An 18578-nucleotide genomic window follows, 5' to 3' on the forward strand; every position below is an offset into this window, starting at 1 on the left:
CAGATGGCAGTAATGGAAAGAAGGAGGCCTGGTCAAGAAGGAGGCAATGGTTCTAGCAAGGGAAAAACCTTTTGAAGGGAGGAGAACAAAAATTAGTTGCCCTGAGAGTTTCAAAAGGGCATACAGGAGGTAGGCACCCAACTCCCTTATCCTTTGAAAATTCCAGCTTAAGGCAATGGATGATGCTGGGGGGAAAAAGAGTACTCAGATCCTTTTACTACATTCTCAGCTGGAAGGGAGAGAACTGAAGCCATGACTGATTGATTGTTTTTAGATTTTGATGGTTCTACAAGGTACTCAGATCATGGTGATGAGCATAGAATAAACACCTTGAGAACCTTCCCCTGTATCCTCTTTGCATATTATAGGGTTCCTCAAAAGTCGTTTGAAGTAAAGGACTGATGCAGACTGAACACTTCTGTCTTATTTCAGTTGTAACCCTAGTAAAACTTAATTTTTCTTTTCAATCCACCAATATAAAACTTTTACTAATGTTTCCCTCCTCAATCCACACGAGCACTCTGAATGGGGAGATAGGACCAACCTAGCCTTAAATGTGTCTAGTTTAACTGAAAAATCTAAACGCTGACTTTTCATAGTGTAGATAATTTTTCGAACATATTCATATGACACTTTTTCTCTTTTTAATTTTTTACATATGATGTTTTAGCTCACACAGTAAGTTTGCTTTAGAAAAATAAGAGAATTAGTCTGTGTGCTGTTGAAAAAATAATTATAGAAACATTAAAATTCAACTCCAAGTGTGTTTGAATTTTACTTCTGAAAGGGAATTCTTGATGTCTAGGCTACACAGACTTTGATTAATATCTATGGGAATTTACAGGTACCATATCTGGCCAGCAGAGGGCTTCTAAACTCCATGATTGCAATGGAAACATTAATTCCTTGCCTTCCATATGTAAGCGGGGGAATGGGCCTGCTATTGTGGGGAACTTTCCTTGCTTATACACTACCCCAGTAGAGTTGGCTAGCAAAAGGATCTGAGTCCCTGCTCCCACTCTCTTTACCCAGAGGCCCACCTGACCTCGAGGGCTCCCCTCCCACTCTCCTGTGTGGTAGGGTTCCTGTAACCCCGACAAGGCTGGGCCCAGGATTCCTGGGGCTCCATGCCCAATCTTGCTGTGGTCCCTTGAGGCAGGGGCTAGGGTGTCCCCATTCCAGGGTACTAACTCTGCACTGGGCACTTCCCTGACCCACTAATCATTGCATACAATGCAAAGCAATACAATTTATTACACAAACAGCAATCAAAAATCGAATAAAGAATAAGAAAAGAGGAGAAAGGTTAAAGGAAAAACCCAACACTGACCCCTGGCATGGGGGCACCACAGTGTTTCTGGGGTGTAAGGGAGGTTCACAGTCTGTGTCATATGTCGCAGGCCCACTGTCCAGGCCCTGGCTATGCTGCAGGGATGCAGAGAGTCAGACACTTGCCCTGGCAGTAGCCACACACTCCCAGGGTCCTCCTTGCTCACCGCACCTGGCTCCAGACAGTTCCGGCCCCAGCTCCTGCTTTGCTCTGCTCAGTGCAGCTGTGCTTGGCTCTGCTTAGCTTGGCTCTCTGGGATGTCCCTCTGGCTCTGCTGCTGTGGGCCAGCTCAGCTCAGCTCCCTGGGCTCCTTTTCTGGCCTCCGCACCCAGCTCCAGACGGCTCCAGCCCCAGCTCTTGCTTTGCTCTGCTCTGCTCGCCTCTCTGGGATGCCCCTCTGGTTCTGCTGCTGTGGATCAGCTCAGCTCAGCTTTCTGTGCTCCTCTTCTGGCCTCCCAGCTGCTGGCTGCTTTGTCCTTAGCTGGGCCCCACTCTGCCCAGGCAGGCAGCTCCAACTCACACGGAGGGCAGGGCTCCCTCCTGGCTCCCTCATTGACCTGCCCATCCTGTCAATCAGGCTGACCTGAGTTGGCCTCTCCCCACTAGCCCTGCTTTAGGGTCCCTCTTACTCAAGAGATGCCAACCAAAAAGACCCACTAAGGAGCTAATAGACCCCTTACACATGTATTATGGCCAAGATTTTAAAAAACTGGTTTCTACATTTAGGCATCTAAATCTATATTTAAATGTCTAAGAAATTGGCTTAGTTTTTATGTACTGAACTCTCAGCAGCTCCTAATCAGATCACTTATTGGATTTGGAAGCTGAAGTTTAGGCAACCATTTTTGAAAGTCAAATCCTTCACCTCTAGCTCCTCTATGGAGGTAGCTTTTCATGCACACACCCAACTCATCTTCTCAACTTCTCTGTGACACTCAGGGCCTGGAAATCTTCCTAGTCACCTGCTAGACAAAGTAATGAAAGAGGGCTGTCCCTACAGCCTGGGGCCATACACATGTGCAAAGCTTATGCCCACCATCTTGCCCTTGGTACTGTAAATGCAGAGTTTATTTTTAAGACACTTGTGAAACCTCTTCTACCCCCTATTTTTTTCACAGATTAAGCACATGCAGTAGTATGAATTAATAGATGAGTTAAAAGACTGAAGGAGTCTCTGGAATCTATAGATGAAAAGTACTATTAAACGGAATACTATTATTCTGATGTATCTAGAGTACACTGCTGATCTTGACATCTCAACAGTCACTCTTCCAATCTCGGAGTGTTATCTGAGATCTGTGGAGCCAGAGGTTCTAGTCCTCCCTTCCTCAAAGCTTCATCATAAACTTCAGTGTCAACAATATGCTAATAACATGCAGCTTATATATTTTTTTATCCCAGGGCAGCTACCAGCTGTTATGAAGTGTATAGAAATTGGAGTGTGAACTTAATCCACCTGGCTTGAACTGAAGCCAGAAAAGACGGTGTAATGCAAATCAGAAAAGGTAAATCCTTGGCAGGCCTGATGAACATAATTATCTCTCCTGCCGGCATTGGGTAGAGCTACATATTCACTACCTGTATATTATCTGAAACCTCACACTAATAGGAAGAACAGAAAACTCCACTCCCTAACACATGCAGAGATCTGGCCTTTTACCTGGAAAGAACAAGGCCCTTTAGAAGACCACTGAGGCTGTTCATCTCTAACATTGAGAGGATGAAAGGAGAGGAAATACTTTCCCAAAGACTCTCAAAATGGATTTCCAACTGCATCTTCCTCTATGAGCTTGCGGTAGCCCCTCCTGCTCAATCTGTCAGGGCTCATTCTACCAGAGTTCAAGTGACCTCTAGGGTTTCCCTGCATGGAATCTCTCTCTAATATCTATAGCCCTGCAATCTAGGGAACCATTCACATATTTACCAGGCACTGTGCTCCAAGCCTCCACTGAGAAGTCTTCCTTGAGTTCAGCTATGCCATGAACTGTGGTGGACAGCACTTCTTTGCACCTGCCTCCTCAATAAACATGGCTTGGGAGTCATACACAGCGAATACCCCGAGGGACCAGCACTTGAAGAATAATGGAAGGTCACCTTATTGTAACTGGAGTTCTTTGAGGTGTATGGTTCTTATAGCTATTCACATCCCACTCTCCTTCCCCTCTGCTTGCTCATCTTCAGATTTGTGCCAGAGAAGGAACTGGAGAGACACATCACCCTTTATGCTCTTGGTTGGGAGCACAAGGAGAATGAAGGGCACAGGTACAGACCAGCGGATACTGCTATTGAAGAATTTTTGGTCCTGGGAGCAGAGAGTGTATGCACATCCACAGTGAATACCCATAGGGACTACATATCTTGAATTCCAGTTTCAGTAAGGTAAATAACCTTTCTTTATGCTTCCCACTAACATGAATGACTCACCATATGCTGTTTAGAAAAAGCACTTATTTAAGTTTCAGGTTTTATAACAAGTTTCATTGGCAAGTGAATCATGGCTCTAGTCACAAACTGCTCTCCAAATCCTTTGTGAGCACCTGAAAAGCAAAATAACTTATCTTGATAGCCTATTTGCCCCCCCAAAATATATCCAGAAGAATCAAAGATTTCTAGATGATTCACGGTGAGTGAGTATGTCAAAAGCGGGCAGTACAGGAACATATAGCCAGGAAAAAGAGCAGCAGATATGAGCTGGATTGCAATGAGTACAAGTAAAGAGCAAGTTGTAGTTGTCTAGGTGTAGTAATAATAATATACAGAACTTGTTAAACAGGTTCTCAATTCTGCAAGAGACTCACTGTAACTGAAGGTGTGGTTAAGTGGTATAATACTAATGCAACATGTATTGCATCTATAAGGAAGGGAGTAGTGGTAAACAAAAATTTGGTGGAGGTTTTAAGTGTAAGGAATATAAATAGCATAAGGTATGGTGTCCTGAATTAGAATCTTGAATTTCAGCCAAATAAGCACTAAGAAAGGGTGACTTATTTCATTGGAGAAAAAGTTTCTGGCAGGAGAGGAGAAATTAGCTGTGGTCCATTTGGGAATCGATGAGAGGAGTAAATTACTTCCTACAACCCAGTGCAGAGATTTTTTTTTTTATAAAGATTATAAAAACACCCCAATACCATAAGTTACTCGTGCCATATCAAAAAGCCCTGGCTGGGATGATATAGCTGAGGTTAGTCCTGCTTTGAGCAGGGGGTTGGACTAGATGACCTCCTGAGGTCCCTTCCAACTCTAATATTCTATGATTCTATATAAAGGGCCAAGATGTTTTCACATATGGCTGATATGGAGTAGTACTAGAAGAAATGGGAACTCTACAGATAGAAAGGACTACAGAAACAGTGACAAGGGAAATAAGTGCATTAACCATCTGACAGCTGATCATTTTACCAGAAAGCTTATGCTAAGGTGCTTATCTTGATCTCAGATCATTTCCCATGTTGTCTTGGGTGCCAAAAGCTCCCTATGTCACCCACCCAGCTGCTAAGGTATATGATTCATTCTCTCATCTGTGACAACGTTTAAGTGCAGTTATGCATTAGTGCAAAACTGTTGCATATTGAAAATTAATGGAATAAACCAAATTAAATCTAATATAAATAGCACAAGGAATACTATACTATTTATTTTTCTTTGTCAATCAAAACATCCATAAAAAATTACCTAAAGCTGCTACTGAATTTCTGGTCTGTGGTCTGGCAGTGCTACAGATACCAGGGCCTTTGCCACAGAATTTCTAGCTTGGCACATGATACACAGAGTCTGGCTGAAAATTTTTGTTTAAGCCTCCCTGCTATTTTTGTCCTGTGGAGCCTTCCTAATGCCTCTGTTCTTGGATTGATAAGAGGTCACCGAGGAAGTGGTTATCATACATTTTTAGGGGGTGAAGAGGACCAAAAAAAAAAAAAAAACTGCCAGGCAATCTGAGAAAATTTGTCAGGACTTCTAGCAACTGGTGGGATCCTTGGCTAGGTCCAGAAGACTTATGTTTCTAGAAAATGCCACTCTGACTTTGTGCTGTGACTGCAAGACATCCAACAGCTTGTGACCTTTTTTTCCCCCCTTGGATAATGGAAAGAGGCATTGAATGACATTCTGAAAAGTTTGGATATTACATTTGGATATGAGGTATTACACAGGATTCAGTACAGTTCACCAGAGGATACCATCTCAGTGCTTGTCATCTGCTGCTGCTTATAATGTCAAGTAGTCCTGAGGGAGTAATTGAAGCTTTAGAATTCTCATCTTTTGACGTTGTTCTACTACAGCAGTGAAAACTTGAATAATTTAATGGAATTGCTCCACAGCTGACTGGTGTAACAGCAGAATTGGGCTCACTGTATTACATAAGCAGAAGGCAAATGTGGATCTACAAGCAGTAATCACAGATAAGGAAATGTACATAAATGTGAAACTCAGGTGTACTGTACAAAAAGATGAGGAAAATAACAGAATGAAGACTGCAGAAGACAAGTCATTTTTTAAATACACAGGGAATAGGAATAAACAGAATAAATCAGTAGAACATATAAGAGGAGTTTAGGTAACTTAATTATAGGACAAGTAGATACTGCAGAACTACTACATGAATTCTTCATTTTAAGTGTTCACAAAAGAATATGGGTAGATTGAAAACCAGCGCATAAATACATTTTCTCTAGAAGAAAAACTAAATACTGAAAGAACTTAGTTAAAAATAAAACAACTCAAATAGAAATTATTGAAGCTGGATAATGCACCCAAACCAAACAGGCTCCATTCCAATATTCTGAAGGAGACAGAAAAAGAAATAAGGAAAGCTCAATTTATTTAAAAGTCTCTCTCTTTGACCACCCTCTCATTGCTGGAATATTTCCTACGCCTCCACACCTCAAGCATATACTTTCTTCTCCTATTTTGGAAAAAAAAAATCCCTCAATTCCTCCATTTATCCCCCTCTTCCACTTTGTCTATAAAGTTATGGAGCTCTCATAGCTTTGATTGACATCTCAACTCATTTCTCCACTCTGGATTCAACCTGCTATGCTCCACCAGAATTGTCCTCATCTAGACTACCAATTGCTTACTGCTAGCTAAATCTAAATGGGAGCACTGGATAGGTCTGCCTTCTACAACACCGCTGATCACTCTCCTCTTGGTTACAGTAGCGTACTATTAGGTTGGGGGACAAGGGCATTTTGACAAATACAAGCGATGTTTGAAGAACTGGAATTCATAAAATTGTAGTCAATATTGATTTACCAAAGGAGAGTCCATGCTTAAGAAAATAAACTGTCAAAATAATGCATCCTGGATGACATCCAAGAATGTTTTCAGTTCAGTATCAGCTTAGAACCTACACGATGGTACTGAATAAAAGACTGGCTATTTTAGGCTTAATTGTGGCTCCTCGAGCACCCACAGTTCCTCTTTTGAGTTCCAGGAAGCATGACCACGGTATCATGCAGGTACAGGTTGGCACTTATGTTGCCTTTTATGCAAGTTTTGGAGGGAGCAGGTCACAGAGCCATGTTTTCCCCTTTTGAGATGGCTAGCACTGCCAGTATACAATGTGGTTGGTTCTTGCATAATGTTGCAATGAAGCAGAAGAGCTCCTTTTCCTCCTGTGCACCTGCACAGGGCCAGCCATAGTCTAGTCCTACCAGGTTAATGCAGGATTGTTTGCATCTGTCACATAAAAACCATGGAAATTAATAGATCCTAAAAAAGGTCAGATCCTGAAGGAATTTTAGGTGGAACTGAATGTCATGGACTTGCTTCTAAGACAATTTAGAAAATGAAGACTGCAATTACTATGTATGCAGGTCTCTACAGCAGCTATTTTCAAACTTTTTCAGCTGAGCCCCCCTTTTGAGTTACAATGTTTGGTTGCAAGCCCCCCTCAAATACCTACCCCTCCCCGTTGAGGTTTTCAGGATGGGGGAAGGTGCATGCAAAGGTCTCTGGGGATGGAGGCAGCGCAGGGTGCAATGGCATTGACACTGACCCACAGGCTGGGTGGCCCGCTGAGCTGAGTTGGGATGAAGATGCGCTTCCTCCCTGAGCCCTGCTGCCTGTTTCTCCATGCTCCCCTAAGGGGGCACACCCCACAGTTTGAAAACCTCCGCTCTACAGTACTGAATATAAATGAAATCTAGTGTACCATTCTGACCATACCAAATGTTAGACGGAGATTTGTATTAAGCTTCCCCAGACAGTTCCAATATAATACATACAAAAAGATTGTGATAGGAAAAGTATTTACTGAGCACTAAAGTCCAGATCTAGTGGGGGTGTTTCTGTTGACGCAAGACACAATAAATTAAGTCTGATTCTTTCTTTTCTGGTGTTTGGGAGCCCTCATCATGAACCAAGACCCCATTGTAGTAGACATTGTATAAACACAAAACAACAAGATGGTGCCTGCTCCAAGGAGTTTACAATCTAGGTATGTATAGAGATCTTTGTATGAAGTAAGAAATTCATTATTCTTGTCCTGTGTACAAATGTATATTAACAATTTAATCATTCAACATTTTCTATTATATTCAAGGAAAATATTGAAGATCTCTCAACTTTTATCTAAATTTTCCTGGATGTTAACAAGACTATAGCCAAGCAGATTACTTTTGAAATATGATATAAATTATCATTTCAAATTGTGTGAATTAATATTTCTCTTGTTTTCTCCATCACTTAGAAGAAAGCAATCTGATCCAAAACATTTCACACATACAAAAAAGCCAAGCTGGAAAAAAATAAGTTTAGTCCTATAAAGATGTAATAGGTATTGTCACATTAGGAAAGATTTAGCCATTTAAAATGGTAAAAATAAACAAGATACTATTACAGCTATTGCAGATCCAGCCACACTCTGAAGTTCTAAGTTCCCTCATCTGGCCTTAAGGATCCTAAGATTTTGAGCCAAGTTAGTCTCATTTGATTATTTAGAGTGAGAATTACAATTGAATTTAGGTACCCTTTGGGCTGTTCTGAAAATTCCAACGTTAAATAGCAAATCTTTTTCTAGTATATAAAAATAAAGAAATCCCATATTTATGTGATCGAACTGTCTTTTATTATGATGATTTTACACACACGCATGCTGATTTTCAATAGTGACCTCTAATAAATACATGTACTCCTCATGAACTGCAGGAAAAACTGGTAGAATCTATCAAATTTACAGGCATAAACAGGTAGCTATATGTCTGAGCATTATCAAACATACCCATAATTTGTTCTAGACACAATTATTCTCAGGCATAAAATCAGAAAGTGAGTTGATGTCAATTTGATAATCCAGGCCCAGAATTTAAGATTATTTTTACAAAGCGTTCCTAATAGATGGAGGAAACTATATTGCAGATTTTAAAATATATTTTTTTTCCCAAATTCAATTTTATTTTTTTATTCATATTCTGGTAGACTCCAACCAGGTTTTGGAGTCCCATTTCGGTAGGCAATGTACAAACTGGTAGGAAGGTAGAGTTTACCTGCTCAAAAGAGTTTACAATCTAATTTAATGTTTATATGACATTTATATACCGTGGTACTTTTATGGGTTGTAATTACATCTGCAATTTGACAAAGGTTAGTATGGTATAGAGTTTTGTACACACTACAGGTATTTCCTTAAGTTCCTGAAGAAAAGTTAGAAATAAATGTTTCAAGAGTGGTTGGTACTGTGGCACTGTGCAGGATTTACATGTATGTGAGTGATTGGCTTCAGTTCTAAGAGTATGTTTGCTGAGGTGTATGTGTGGAAAAATATTTTTACTGTTATACTGTAATCCCCTCTTTGGGGGTTATATAACCTAGAAAAGGGTCACAGATTTCTTTAAAAATATATAATGTATGTTGTAGATTATACAGTTTTCTGTATTGATGTAGTTTCCATAATCAGTTTCAACCATTCTGCATAAATGAGTACATTTCCATCATTCCTGTGTCTGAAGATTATACATTTGGTTGTAGTCATTGCACTTACTTTGGTTTAAAAGCAACTTATTTTGATTTAGCATAATACTTTTAATTAACTTAATGTAAATAGCATATTTGTTAGCTAGGTTCAGAAATCTGGAGCCTCTGGCAAATGATCAGCTATCTTAATTTGCATATTTGAATATGCATTCGCTTGTTTACATAAATCCTAATTATCAGAGTTCAAGCCTGACAAAACTGCAGCTTGGAATGACCCTTAGGAACAAATGTAATGTTATGCTCCTTTCTGGATCTGGTATCTTACCTGGTCTGGTGTCCAAGTAACTGGAGGCTCCTGGAGACTCTGCCCCTCAATGCTTTTTGTCTTGGATTGGGTGAAGGGCTCCAGTCAGGTTTGAACTTCTAATACTGGCTGTGGCTTGCCCTGGTCTGGAAGAGGGATCTGGTTACTTCCTGGCATAAAATGAGGTATGTTCTGACTGGGCTGCAAACCCCTTGCTGCATGCCAAACTCATGCTACTCCTTGCCCCTTGCTGGCAGATGCTGGCTGCTGTTCCCAAGTCTCTGTTACCAATATGAGATAGCTAGCCCCCTGCCTGGTGTTACTCCAGCCATGGCTTGAAGCCAGGGGTGAGTTGAGAAACTCTCTGTGATATTTTGCTGTGCTCAGGTCGCTCAGCTGAATCTCTGTTAGGATACTAGAAATAACCATGGAGATCTTGTCTAGAGCAGCCTTAACTAAAGTGATATGCAGCCTAGAATGTGTGAGTGTTTTTTGTGAAGGAAGGCACTGTAAGATGAGAGGCCCTTCGATGTCTGATAGCAAGTGGGTGATGAATTAGGAAGGGTGTGGTGTGTAGGGGTTTATTTTGTTTTTGTTTGGTTTTTTTTTTGTTTGTTTGTTTTTTTGTAAAAGCAGCCCTGGGAGTCACTATTTGGGCACTCAGCGGTGAACCTTCAATGGCCACTGTCAAGTGGCTGAGAGCAGGGAACAATGCTGCTGTATACTGACACTATGGAGGCTGGGATAGGGGAATCATGTTTGCAGGGTCTTAGAGTCCTAGATCCCTGTGGTGGTTGGCAGGGGGAGAAAAGATTATGATAAATTTGTAAGAAGACTATGTAAACAAGGAACAAGATGGTTAATTTCTATTCCTTTAGTTTTATCTTCTCAGGAGGTGGAATTGTAAGGAGACAGAAATCCTGGCCTTTGGGTCATGCTGATTAATTCTGGGTTAGTGGGAAATAAACATTAACCATCTATGATTTATTAAATGACGAAAGCCCTGATTTTGCATGAACTACTGTAATGGATGGTGGATGATCATGCTGCGCTGGTTTGGAACAGTTGTCACTAGCTGGATATTTGGTCCACAATGAACCAAGGGGAGATCAGCAGAAAAGTGTGATATATTGTTTGCATCTATCCTAAAGTGTTACAAGGTCTCCCTTTCCCAAACTGGATCTGGTAGTGTGTTCATTAAGTATGTGAGTCACATGATGGAATTAAGATGGGATCTATTTTATGTGCTGCTTGCCCTGTTGAACTCTCAGATTGCTTCATGAGCTGACTAAATGCCTCTGTTGGGTTCTAAAGTTAATTACATTGTGATAAGGTTGAATATATGAATGGTTATAATTGACTTAATGGAATACATACAGTCACCACCTTGAATAGGAGAAAGGACAGGTCGGACTCCATTTTGGAGGTCCATCTTTTTGCCCTGTTCCCGCCCTTTTTTGGAAAAAGGCGGGAACCGAGAGATGGGCGGGGTATGAAATCTATCCAGCAACTAGACTGCATATAAGGGTTGAACTCACTGAGTTCGGGGCTGTCCGCTCTGGAGGCAGCAGACGCGTGGGTGTGTCAAGGGACAGAGAGCACTTCCAGCAGACAAGCCCCTGCATTGTAACATCTTCCTTTTACCTGAAGTGATCTATCAACGGCCTGCTCAGCTGTGGCTCATTCTGGTCCAATCCAGGGATCCTCACCAGCATCATGACCTACACCCGGGAGGGAGAAGAAAACAATAAGTAGACTGTCCTGCTTGGACTTTGATCTGGGGGTTTTGATACCATAAGCAGGAGTCCATGTTTAAGTGTAATATCCATAACTGTTCTGTTCTCTGATTCATTATAGTTTTGACTTGTTTTCCCTTAATAAATAATATAGTTCTTTTATAAATGGTCTGCAGCCTATTACTACAGAAAACTCAGCCGGTGACTAGATACGGGAGGGGTTCCTTTCGTCACTCACTAACTACCAATATAAATCCCAACACCTCACTACTATGGCATTGAAAATACAGAAATTTTGTATTCAGATTGATATAGCAGCTGAATCTTCTGAGGAAGCTCAGGATTTCCCGATCATCAGGATGACTATGAGCATAGCTCAGTCATGCATCCAATGAAGTGGGTTTCTGCCTACGAAAGCTTATGCCCAAATAAATTTGTTAGTCTTTAAGGGGCCACAGAATTCTCTCTGTTTTGCTAAAAACAGACTAACACGGCTACCTCTCTGAAAATATCTCAGTTAATTACAGCTCAACTCATACAGCTTGTCTCGCTTGGTTTTTGGACTGGGATTGGAGACTAAGCAAATAGACTTCAGACTTGTGTCATGGACCATCCATTATCTTCTATGCTTTGGATCTGGGGATCATCTCTCCTGTTAGGGTAAAGGACCTTTTTTGATGGTCCACCCTTGAAGATTAATGGAACTAGAAAAGTTTCAGAGAGCTCTGAACGAAAATCTTGTTACATTAACCAGTCAACCACTTGATGAGATTGGTAGGACATTATAATACTCTTTTGTCCTTTGCCATTGATGATGTGGCCCGTAGGTGCTCTTTGCTGATTTCATTCTCATAGGTCACCCTGGTTTACGGATGATCTGTAACAAGTGAAATGGGAGGGGAGATGGCTAGAGCACCAGTGGCAGAATTCTCTTGCTGAGGCTGTTTGGTTGCAGCATAAAGATTGTTTTAAACTGTGGTTGTAAGGGAGGCAAAGAAAGTTATTTTCCACTATCCTAGCACCTGTAAATTCTTGGACTATAGATTTGTTTTAGGAGATAGTCTGGTAAATCCAGATTGTCTCAGCACAGTAGCTAGTATGAATTGCTCCTGTTATGAGATAATTGTTAGCTATTTTTCAGACAAGATTGATCAGATTAGGATGGTCTGTCTATTTCTGTAGTGGTGGAACAAGGGCCTCATCTTCGCTGCTACAGTTTCAGACAGCAATCCTTCCTGAGATGTTAGAGGTGCTTGGGAGAACTTCATCCTACAACCTGTGCTTTGGATTCAGATCCTTTCTAGATGGTGAAGGCCAGTGAGAAAGTATTTGGGTCCTTTGCTTGTGGAGATTATCAACACTGCTCTTTAAAAGTTTTGAAGGAAGAAATAGTGTGACCTTTGCTCAAGAAATCATTGCTGAACATTGACAATCTTGCTATTTACCAACATCTTCCCTTTTTGTGTCTGATTATGGAGAAGGTGGTTGTGAGATAACAATCACAGTATCTAAATGCCTTTGATCTTCTTGACCCTTGTCAGTCTGGACATAGACCTGGCTATGGCACATACTACATTGGCTGATCTCATTTTAGTGATAAAGACCAGGGTTTCTAGGTTGGTAGTATTAGATCTATGAGCTGTGTTTGATACAGTTGATCTTGAGGTGTTACTGACTTACCTGCTGACACTAGCAAGAGTGGATGGGCTTGCTCTTCAGTGGCTTTGTTCTTTTCCCTTGGAGATATCTCAACAAGTAGCTGTGGGCAATTTGTCATTTTCCTGAAGAATTCTAAAGTGTGGGGTGCTGCAAGGCCCCATTCGTTCATCCCTCCTGGAAAAATGAATATGGGACCAGTAGGAATGTTAGTAAGTAGGCATGAGGTTTCGTGTTTTCGTTATCCTGATGACACCCAGCTTCATGCGTCTGTCTTGTCTGATTTGGATGATGCAGTTCAGTGTCTAGCTGGGATTGGGGCATGAATGTGGGTTGAGCCAGCTGTGATCCGCTGGGACACTTGAGCTCATAATAATGGCGGGGGACTGGCAGGACATTCTTTGAGGTCTCTGAGACTCTGGAAATTGCTCCCCTCCAACCCTTGGTTTGAGAGATCCCAAATTTAGTGACTTTCTGGGCAAACTGAAAAAAGGGTTTCTGGAGAATGCTGAGGGTATAGTTATATCTACACAGCACAGTTAACCCAGGCTATTATCTTGGTTTTATTATTATCCCCTCTACCATCCCCACACAGAAACCTCTGATCCAGGTATTTGAGGTGCCATTAGCCTCAACTAGCTTACTTGGCAGGGCTGTGGTTAGAGCCTAAGCTCTGCTTTAACTTTGCAGTGAGGATGAAGGCTAAATCACTCGACTGCTGATAGTCCTACAGTGCTCTTCTCACAATTTCCTTCCAAAGGACAGACCAGTTCTCCCACAAATGACTGGGAAAGAATCATAGAGCACCTTATCAGGTGCTAATCTCCTGACTTAACAGTGCAGAGTAGGCATGCTATATGCTTCCTAGATGATGAAGGGGATATGTGACTGGGTGGCCAAGTTCATGTGGAACAGATGTTAATGCTGCTAAACTATAATCTAAATGTATTTTTGGTATGATTATTGTTAATGACTAGAGATTTGGATAGGCATCTTTATTATTTTAAATCTGGTTAAACAATTAAAATGAATCCTCAACTCTCCAAGTCAGGAGATCTATAGATAAGAGTGGTTCCAGGAGCAGCTAAAAACAGGAGTCGTCTTGCTAAATCAGGAAATTTGGCAAGTCTGAAATTGAAGTAAGAATGTCTTCCCACAAGCTTGCTCCATTTTATATGAGTTGGTTTAAAAGAAACCCACACCTTTAGTAAAGTTTTATGTGTGGACACAAGGCCTAGAACTGTGATCACAGACATAGTTTCCTTCTTTGGCCCTCAAGACAGTTCTTAGAGTTAGTACTCTGCAAAGATGTGTAGGATACTAGGGATATTGTTAGTTTATTTTAAAATTCAGAGTTACACAAAATCTTATTTTCTCTATAGTTTAGTGTTCCAGTCAGTGTCAGCAGTAAATCAAGTACATAAAACAATACCTATATTGTACAGTACTCTCTGAGCCAGTCTTCATTAGCCCTAACTACGCGAGCCCTAACTACTTGTTCCCCGGGCTACCTTCCAGACATAATCAGGATCGACTGCTGGAAAAAAGCTGCACCCTGTATGTGGGGAATCTCTCCTTCTATACAACAAAAGAGCAGATCTATGAACTGTTTAGTAAAAGTGGGGATATAAAGAAAATTATTATGGGCCTGGACAAAGTGAAGAAAACTGCTTGTGGCTTCTGTTTTGTTGAATACTTAAAGAAATAGTGAATGTATCATTAGAATGAATGAGGAACAATCAGAAAAAGGTATTGATGGGCTCACCAGGTAGCCCTGACTAATCCTCTTTGTCTTGTAGCCACAACTCAGGACTGTTAGTAGAGATGTTAAAATAAGATTAAAAATAAAGGCAAATTCTAAGGACACGGAAGCAAAAAAAGGGCATCTTGAAAGTCATTGCTTTGTTTTGCCATTTATAAAACAACAGATCATCATCCTGTGAATATTCTATTTTATTGATGCATATCTCTTAAAGGGACAAGTAGTCTAGATCCAGAACTGAGGGTTCAGTACTGCCCTGTGCTGTGTAAGTTTGGGGAGAAAAGCCATAGAGGGCCTCTTCCTCCACCCTGAGTAGCAGGACAAGTTTACGTCACACTTCAAAAGGAATGTCAAGAGACAGTGAAATGTGCATTCTGTATCAAAGGCAGTGGGTTTTAACCGACAAGCTTTCTAGAATGAAAGTGGTCATTAGGAAGTGGATTTCAAAACTCATCTCCAACAGCTCCTATCTTTCCTTTGCCATAAAGTTAGCCAAACATGGTTTGGCCCTCATGTGTAGGGCGGGCAAATTGTTTAATGTCTGTATGAAGGTATTTGTTTTATTTTGTTCTTTGAAGGGAATGTTCCTGTGCTGAATTTTCTTAACCACAGGACCATACTTTTCTTTCTTTAGTTCCCTTCCTCATTTACGTCAAATTTCATTGTGTGCAACTATTTGCTAGACAAATTAACTGGTTTGTCTTTCAGTCCTTTGTGGAGGTGAATATGCAGGAATAGCACATACAGCAAAGCTGACACAGAGGCAATGAAAAATTCAGATTTAAACAGAAATTCAGCTGCAATCTTAACTAAAATGACGAAACAGAATTTCACCATGTGCAACTGGTAATGCTCAAAACCTGTTGTCAACCTATGTGGTGAGCATGTGACCTTTAAGATTCACACCACAATGCTCTATCATTTCATGGGTGTAGGTAAGTGGGGGGCAAGAGAGACTTTATTTCCCCCCCCCCAAAAAAAAATTAAAAACTTTTTTTTGCGGGGGGGGCGGAGGGGGAATTCATAAATACTGACATTGGAACAGAAGCTCATTTACCTTGCTTTATTAAAAGTGCACAAATTTAGTTATGGACAAAACTACTCTTCAAAGTGATATGCAACAGCTATTTTATTTTTTAACACCAGCCCCCACAAGTTTTAAAAAAATTGTCTATGCACCGACATTTAGACTCAGAGACTTTAAGGTCAGAAGGGACCATTATGATCATCTAATCTGACCTCCTACACAATGCAGGCCACAGAACCTCACCCACCCACTCCTGTAATAGACCCCTAACCTAACTCACATGGTAAATGGGTTGCATGTATTTGTGATAGCTCTATAATGTTGGGAATCAGAATTCTTGGGTTCTGTTTCTGGGCGTGAAAGGGAAGGCATGGTCCATGAGTCAGAGCAGTGTTATAAGCAGGATAATGACTGTCACAGACTTGGAACACTCATTACAAAAGATATAACTGATGAATGGATAAGACTTGGGTCTGCCATATTTAAGACTTGATCCTATTCCCTACTCTGCCAGAAGTGACTGTGGCTATGTCTACACTGTCGAGGGAAGTCAACTTACTTTAAGTCGACTTTCAGCAGCCGATTTTTTAGAAATCGCAGCAGCGTGTATACACTACACTGTTTGAACAGGTCTCTTGCATTCACACTGACCAGTCTTCATTCGAATTGCAAAGCAATGCAGTGTGGGTAGCTATCCCACAGTGCAACTAGCCACAGTGGCTGTTGGGACGGGTGTCATTGTCCCATGATGCAACGCTGCTTCCCCCATCCTTCTTTCCTCCCCCACCCCAAACAAACAGGAAAATATTTTCATGCCATTTTTTTTACTCCCTGCGATCGCCGTTGCTGCAGAGACATGGAGCCAGCTCAACTCTGCACTATTATTGTGAGCATGACAAATACATCGTGGCTTATCGATTATTTTCAAAATAGAGCAAGAAGCGGAAGCCACCGAGGCTGCCTTGCTACAAGCTATTGAGGAACACAATTCCTTGTTGCTGCAGGCTGTAATGAGTCATCTGCAGTCCGTGGATCGCCGGTTCTGGTGCAGGGAAACAAGCACAGACTGGTGAGACTGCATCGTTATGCAGCTGTGGGATCATGATCAGTGGCTGCAAAACTTTCGTATGCGAAAGGCAACTTTCCTCAAACTGTGCTCGGAGCTGGCCCCGTCCCTAAAGCGCATGAATACTCACTTAAGACAAGCTATGACGGTGGAGAAGAGAGTCGCCATCTCTCTGTGGAAGCTGGCAACCCCTGACTGTTACCGCTTGTTTGGGAATCAATTTGGACTTGGTAAATCTACAGTGGGCACTGCTGTGAATCAGATGTGCAGTGCCATAAATAGACTTCTGCTACGAAGGCTAGTGACTTTGGGAAATGTGCAGGATACAGTGGAGGGGTTTGCCACGATGGGGTATGACATGCGTATAATTCGGGGCTGTTCTCTGAGATGCAGGGGGGCACTTTCTTCCCTGACCAAAAAACTCACACCGGAGGTGTGGAAATGCCAATAGTGATCCTGGGGGATCCTGCTTACCCCTTGCTCCCTTGGCTAATGAAGCCGTACACCGGTCACCTTGACAAGGAGTGTTTTAATAAGAGATTAAGCAGTTGTAGAATGTGCCTTTGGGCATTTAAAGGGTAGATGGAGGAGTCTCCTCACTAGGCTGGACATGAGTGAGAAGAACCTCCCTTCTGTGATATCTCCTTACTGTGTTCTTCATAATGTGTGTGAAGCGAAGGGTGAGAGGTTCCCCCAGGGTTGGGCTGTGGAGGCAGAAAAACTGGCCGCCAATTATGAGCAGCCAGATGCCAGCATTTTGCTGAGAGCTAAATGCAGAGCACTTTGCATTAGGGAAGCTTTGAAAACCAGGTTCTGCAATGAGATGCAGGACTAATTTCTGTTCCTCTATGTTGTTTGCCTTTGCCTTTGTTTGCCCCCCACTTTCGATATCTGTGCCTACCAAATCCCTCCTGAACAAGATATGATTTAATAAAGAAACATGTTGAAATGATGCAAAACTTTATTTCTGAACATTCAGGTCATGGGGGAAGGAGGGGAGTGTTCATTCACTGTCTCAAGGGGTAGGGAGGTAGTTTGCTGGCCAGCTGTTAGTGTGGCCACTGCTGCTTTGTTCACCTCGACCGGGGTGGAGGCGAGCACGTACTGCAGCCTGGACAATCTTCTCTGAGACCTCTTGGGGGAGGGAGAGGGCAGCAAAGCCTTTGGTTGAGGAGCATTATTGAGGGGCTGCAGTGAGACTCTGTCCTGCCTTCACTCCTCCTGAAGCTCCACAAGCCGCTGGAGCATCTCTGCTTGGTCCCGCATGATTCGCAGCATTTCCTGCGTAGTACTGCGATCATGCTCCATCATTTCTTGGCGATTCTCCCTGTCCATGTCCATATTCTGGGACAAAGTCAGCCTCCACACTCTGCTCTGTCTCTGCGGCAGCTGAGGTGCTCATGAGCTCGCCAAACATGTCATCTCTTGTTTTTTTCCCCTTTCTAATCTGCGCTAGTCTTTCCGCAGTATTTCTTGAGGGTCGGTCCAATGCCGAGGTGTCTACAGAATGAAAGAAAAATAACAAGGGAGCCACTGTTAGCATAGTGAAGAAAATGATTCCCATGCAGTGCACAGGGCAAACACAGAGCCTCATTCCATTCCCGACGTCCCAGAAAGGTCTGCTCGCTGTGCCTTTACGGAGAGGATCAGAGAACAGTGTGGTGGTGGTGGGGAACTGCTTGTATTTTAAACCCTTACAGAGAGGAACTGCGGAGACAGTGTGTGGGGGAAGTCTATGCTTAAAACACAGATTTGCTTGATGCAGCGGGGTACCAGCAGTGTTCCA

This window comes from Emydura macquarii, unplaced genomic scaffold, assembly GCF_026122565.2.
Source record: "Emydura macquarii macquarii isolate MOO-44397 ecotype Brisbane River unplaced genomic scaffold, CSIRO-AGI_Emac_v2 contig_2636, whole genome shotgun sequence".
Classification (NCBI taxonomy): Eukaryota; Metazoa; Chordata; order Testudines; family Chelidae; genus Emydura; species Emydura macquarii.